The 6,027-nt window shown below is 43.4% G+C and overlaps 1 pseudogene across 1 annotated transcript; it reads right to left on the bottom strand.

The window, feature by feature from the left end:
- Positions 1 to 2,919: 2,919 nt before the first annotated feature.
- On the bottom strand, positions 2,920 to 3,314 carry LOC308436510 (histone H2A.Z-like; annotated as a pseudogene). Its single transcript has 2 exons — positions 3,120 to 3,314; positions 2,920 to 3,042 (listed from the first exon to the last, which is right to left on the bottom strand). The product of its transcript is annotated as a histone H2A.Z-like (transcript).
- Between the last annotated feature and the right edge of the window lie 2,713 nt (positions 3,315 to 6,027).

The following is a 6,027-nucleotide window of genomic DNA, read 5'->3' as shown; positions in this document are numbered from 1 at the left end:
TGAGGTTGTTCTTTAGCTTCCATATGTGTAATGCATACAAGTATACATGGATTCTCACATACAAATGTACCCACTTTCACAGGAACACTCATGTTATGAACAGATGTACAATATTATCTCTAAGACATCCCTGAGGTAAGCCTTAGTCCCTTCCTCACGATCAGAAGGAACCAATACGCCCCTCAGTGAGCTCAAGAGTAGCTGCCAACCTTCTCGGGTTACCTTCTGTAAGTAAACCCAACCAAGTAGCACTGGAATCCACCAAAACTATTTTGGAAAGTGGCTATGGTTTAGTTCTTATGAAGGCCTTTGCTGTAAAGAAGAAACTCATGCTGGGTACCATTAAACTGGGTCAAAAACCTATGACTGACTAGGTCACAGGTCCTAGGGGAGAACCCTAATACTATAATCACCTTGATTTTTTTAAATATTATTTATTTAATATATATGAGTTCACTGTAGCTGTCTTCAGACACACCAGAAGAGGGCATCAGATCCCATTACAGATGGTCGTGAGCCACCATGTGGTTGCTGGGAATTGAACTCAGGACCTCTGGAAGAGCAGTCAGTACTCTTGACCGCTGAGCCATCTCTCCAATCCATCACCTTGATTTTTATGTAAACAATTTGATGCACAAATCTAGCTTCAGTTGACACAGTATAGAACTGAAATATATTATAAAATAGTGGCATTCCCTACCCGAGATACAATTCACAGACTGTATGAAGCTCAAGAAGGAAGACCAAAATGTGGCTATGTCAGTCCTTCTTAGAAGGAGGAACAAAATACAGGAGGTAGAGGGTGGAAGGAACTTCGGAGGAAGAGAGGAAAGGGGAGGGAGCGGGGGGGGGGGGGATAAGAGGGTATGAGAGGAGACAGAGATGGTATACATCAGGAATTTGGATAGAAGTATGTAGCAGTGGGGGATGGGGAGCTGGGGTAGCCACCAGCAAGTGCCAGATGATAGGAAAGCAAGAGGCTCCCAGGACCCAACAGTTAAGAGATTAGCTCAAAATGCCCAACAAAGGGGAGGGAGAACCTGTAGAGGCCATATCCAGAGGTTGGGCAAGGCACTGGTTGGGGGATGGGACCACCCATCCATCTCCAAATTTTTAACCCAGAATGGCTCCTAAAGGAAATGCAGAGATAAAGTGTGGAGCAGAGACTGAAGGGAAGGCCATCCAGAGACTGTCTGACCTGGGGATCCATCCTATACACAGACACCAAACCCAGACACTATTGAGGATGCCAAGAAGTGCTTGCTGCCAGGAGCCTGATATAGCTGGAAGGCTCATGGGTTAGCATGCCTTGGGAGTCAGTGGGCATGTTTCACTAAGGAATAAAGAGTATCAGTGAAGCCAGTACTCTACTTAGGCTGAGTCAGGGTAAGAGAATTTCTATGCTGCATCCAAGGAAGAGAGTGTGTGTAAAAGGGTCCAGTCCGGGACATAGAAAAGGGACCAGGAAAGGACGTAAACCATGTAAGAGAAGAGCCAAGAAGCAAACAGGGAAGGAGAATCACGGTGATTCCAGGAACAGAAGAGGCTTCCCATGAATTATTTGTTACAGAAAAGAGCATATTTCGTATCCCAAGGCAGTTAGCTCCACGGGCCGTTTTCCAGGTCTGTGTGATCTGGCCTGCTCCCTGCTGACATAGAGGGGAGCCACTGCTTCTCGGGAAGTACGAGACAATGAGCACAAGTTCGTGCATTAAAGAGCCCTGACTCCGATTCTGCTTCTGAAGCCATGTGACACTTGGGGTCTCTCAGCCTCATTTACCTCGACTAGAACAGTGAATCGCTGTAACTCAGAGTGGTAGTCATGGAAGGTGACGCAAAACCTTCTCCCCGAAGCTGCCCAACCAACGTGTGTTTCTTTCTTTGCTTCTCGTCTGTTATCTCTAGGACGCAGCATAAAACGATCGAGGGCTGAGAAGGATTTCCTAGCCATCCTTTGACAATGTGGGCGAATTGCTGGCTCTTGTCCATTTTTATTTCTAACCTGGGCCACTTACTGACAAATTTCTCTACAAAGAATGGGGAATGTTCTGCTCCATAGCCCGGGACACATGCTTTATGATCTCCTGATAGATTTTATTGATTTTATTTCACACTACTCTGGTCATATTTCTCAATTGAGGGGGTTTCTTCACACTGTGCCATTTCAATAGTTTAATAAAACCCTCGAGAGCTGTGCAGTGTATCAGCCCGGTAGAGGCTCAGCTCTCCTCGGTAGGAGCACTTCCTACAGGGAACCAGAGAGCTAGCCTAGAGATACACACGGATACCTGTCACAGAAGCGACATCTGATCGGCCTGAGGACAGCCCATCATTTACAGGTACTCTGTAGCCCAGGCTGCCTCCTTTGAAGGTGCTCGGTAGTATATTTGAGACATAGAAGAGCCAGTTCTGTAAGTCAATCACCTCACTCCATTTCGCACAAAATCTTGTTTTTCTGAGTTTTGTCAACTTCCTTGTTTCTTTCCCAGAGGAAGGTTGGTTTGTTGGTTGGTTTGGGTTTGTTTGTTTTGTTTTTTTTTTTTTTTTTTTTTTTTTTTTTGTTTAATATGACCTTTATTGAGCATTTCCACCAGAGTAGAAATAATGTCTGTACAAAACTAAATGTCTGTCACTATAACTTCTGCATCACAATTAAAATCCAACAGTTCTTTAAAAACAGTCAACTCAATCAAAATCCTACTACTTCGGAATCAATAGCTTCTTTGAAGCCACAGTAACACATATGGTTAAGACTCAGATTGGTTGGTTAGAAGGCTAATTAAGCCTCCAACTTGCTCAAATAGAATTACAAAAAGGCAAAACTGTGTTTCTCACAGAGCTACAGTCCACTGGAATCACCAACACTGACAGCTGTTAAGAATATTTAGAGTCCTGAGCTAATAAGGAATCCAGGCATCCTTAGACAGTCTTCTCTTGTCCTTTCTTCCCAACCAGCGATCTATGGATTCGTGGGATGACACCACCAGCAGCAATGGTAGCCTCAATCAGAGAATCCAAATCTTCATCTCCGCGTATAGCAAACTGCAAGTGATGAGGGGTAATACGCTTTACCTTTAAGTCTTTTTTTTTTTTTATGCATTTCCTGCCAACTCAAGCACCTCTGTGGTGAGGTTCTCCAGGATGTCTGCGCTGTACGTAGCAGCGGTAGCATCCGCATGTTCATGTCTGGTTGTCCTAGATTTCAGGTGTCAATGAATATGGCCCACAAGGAACTGCAGGCAGGCTTGCTGCAAGTGGGAAACCTCCTTTGTCTTGGCCTTTCCAGAGATCTTTCCAGCCTTACCTCCAGCCATCTTGGACTGTGCTCAAGCCTGGACAAGCGAGAAAGAGATGAGGCCAGGGGATGCTGGCGCCCACTCCTCCGTCATACCGCAATTCAAACTGTCTGTTTATTTTTGAGTTTAGGTTTTTTGTTTGGTTGATTTTTTGCTTTTGTTTTGTTGTTGTTGTTTTGTTGGGGTTTTTGGGTTTTCTTTGGTTTTGTTTTGTTTTGTTTTGTTTTGTTTTGCTTTGCATTTTGTATTGGACAAATTACTGGTAAAAAAAATCTTTCTGCATTCTATTTATTTTGTATGCATAGTGTAGCCTGAGATTAGCTAAAGTTACAAAAGCAGTATGTGAAAAAACAATTAAAATGAATGTGATCATTCTGTGCACGAAGAGCTAATTTTATGTTCGAGTGTATTCACGTGAGTGCAGATAGACTTGTGTATGTATGTGAAGGCCAGAGAACAAACTCCACTAACGTTATCCAACTTCATTCAAGTTTTGTCCAGCAAGCCCCGGGAATCTGCCCTTTCCCTAGAACTCAGACTAGGATTACGGGCATGCTCTACCACGCCTTGTTTCTGACGATCAAACCCAGGTCCTTATACCTTCAGGGCAAGCATTTGAACAACTGTACTCTCTCCCTGGCCTTTTTTTTTATTAAAAAGTAAAGGTAGACATTAGAAAATGCAAGTTTCCAGGGTGTCTGGGACCTAAAATTCCCAGACGTGAAGTCCCACATAGCTCCAGAGAGCTGCACCTGCTGTAGCCTCCTGGGCAGCTGGAGTCCAGTCATCAGACACGGACAGACATAGTGGCACAAGGCAGCAGCCATCATCTCTGGGAACACAGAACAGCCCCCACAACAAAGCCCACGGGTCAGTTGCTGAGATACACTGTTGACATTTTCCTATTCATTAGAAGTGTTGACAAGCTGGTGGGCATGACCATTACCCCAACGGCAGACCCAGAAGGGTTTCCTTTCCAGATTTCAAACTGTTTTTGATATTTTTATTTATTAAAAGTATCTCCAAACTGAACAGCACATTGATTCTGTCATGTGTATCAATTAACATCTTTGATGTAAGGATGGTCAGATCGAAGAAAGAACTGATTTGGGGTCAACTTAACCATGCTGTTAGTCATGTTGGGCTGTCTCTAAAGAACAGTCATATAAAAGTAAAGAAATCAGCTTTAATACTCGGACAACAGCCCACTTGTTTCCCGTGTTGGACAGAGCCCGCGGCACACGCCATTAGAGTGCAAATTAACTGTGGGAGCCATCGTGGTTGCTCGGTTCTCAAATGGGGCTGAGATTTGCTGAGCCTGTGAGACAGCGCAGACCCTGGGCTGCGCACCCTGAACCAGTATCTAATGATGAGAAATGTAAGAGGCAAAAGTTATTACCGTCATGCCCCTGGGGAGAGAATAGATTTAGCGACGTCCACCTGCTTCAAGGTCGCACATCTGGCACCGAGTGTACTAACTCCAAACTCCACGCATTCTCAAACGCTTCAGAGCTGATTACTGACTTCTATCGAGTAAGCAGCAGAAGACAGCTCCAATTAGGGTTCAAGATAAACAGTACAACAGCAGCGATCTCTGGGGCATAGAAGCATGCCAGTAAGACCGCCTCACTGATACTGTCCCCTCTTGTCATTTGAGAGTCAAGATGCTCTGGGATAGATGCTTTACAGGTACACACTTTCTCCCTGTCACAGATTCTCCTGCACTGATCTTTCTTTTTTAAACCTGATTATAATCTATAAGATTAGTTCCATGAGGTTCAATGCTACACATTTTTAAATGTCTGGGTTGAGTGGCTCATCCTGTAATTCCCCAGCACTTGGAAGGTAGAGAAAGAAGGTTTAAGGTTTAAGCCTGAGGGTTTAAAGTTAGCCTGAGTGTGGGTGGCTTGTTAAGATTGGCATCACAGGTTCGTATATTTTTGTGCTTAGTCCTCAGGGAGTGGCATTATTTGAGAAGAATTAAAAGATTAGGAGGTGTGGCCTTGTTATAGTGGGCGTGGCCTTGTTGGAGATGTGCCATTGCTGATGGGATTTAAGGTTTTAGGCCAGTGACTGGCCTGACACTCTTCCCCTGTGAATTGGGGACAAGCTCTCAGCTTCTGCTCTAAGGCCATGTGAGCCAGCACAGTCCCTGCCCTGATGAAATGGACATACATAGAAACTGTAAGCCAGCCCCAATTTTTTTACAGACTTTCCATGGTTATGATGTCTCTTCACAGCAACAGAACACTGGTTACGTCACTGGGCTGCAGAGCGAAACTGTCTTAAGATAAGTCTGAATATCATGTCTTAAACAAACCCACAAAATTCCTTCCCAGGTCTGTAAAATGAAGGATCACAAGCAGGCCATAATGACTTCTGTAGGGAAGAAAAGTTTTTTTTTTTTTTTTTTTTTTTGAGGTTATTACGTACTTTTTCATCTGGCTGTGTCTGTTTTCTTGCAAATTCAAAACCAGCATAAAGAAAAATATTGAGCAATTAAACAGTGCAAATGACTTCTGTGTTATGACTTATGACAAATTAAGTATTTGTAGGTGATTTCATGGTTCCAAAAGGAATACTATATTCTGAGCCAGTATTTAAGTGAAATTAATCTCATAGCATGCTAATTTAGTAGTCATCATATAGTTCATTAGCAAAGTAAGTTAATTCAATTTGTAGAAAAGGCTATGACATATTAAAACATCTCTTAAAAATGAGGAGGAAGAAA

The sequence above is a fragment of the Micromys minutus genome (assembly GCF_963924665.1).
Source record: "Micromys minutus genome assembly, chromosome: 24".
Lineage (NCBI taxonomy): Eukaryota > Metazoa > Chordata > Mammalia > Rodentia > Muridae > Micromys > Micromys minutus.
Note: the sequence above shows the minus strand (reverse complement) of the source record. Positions and strands in the feature narration are given on the sequence as shown.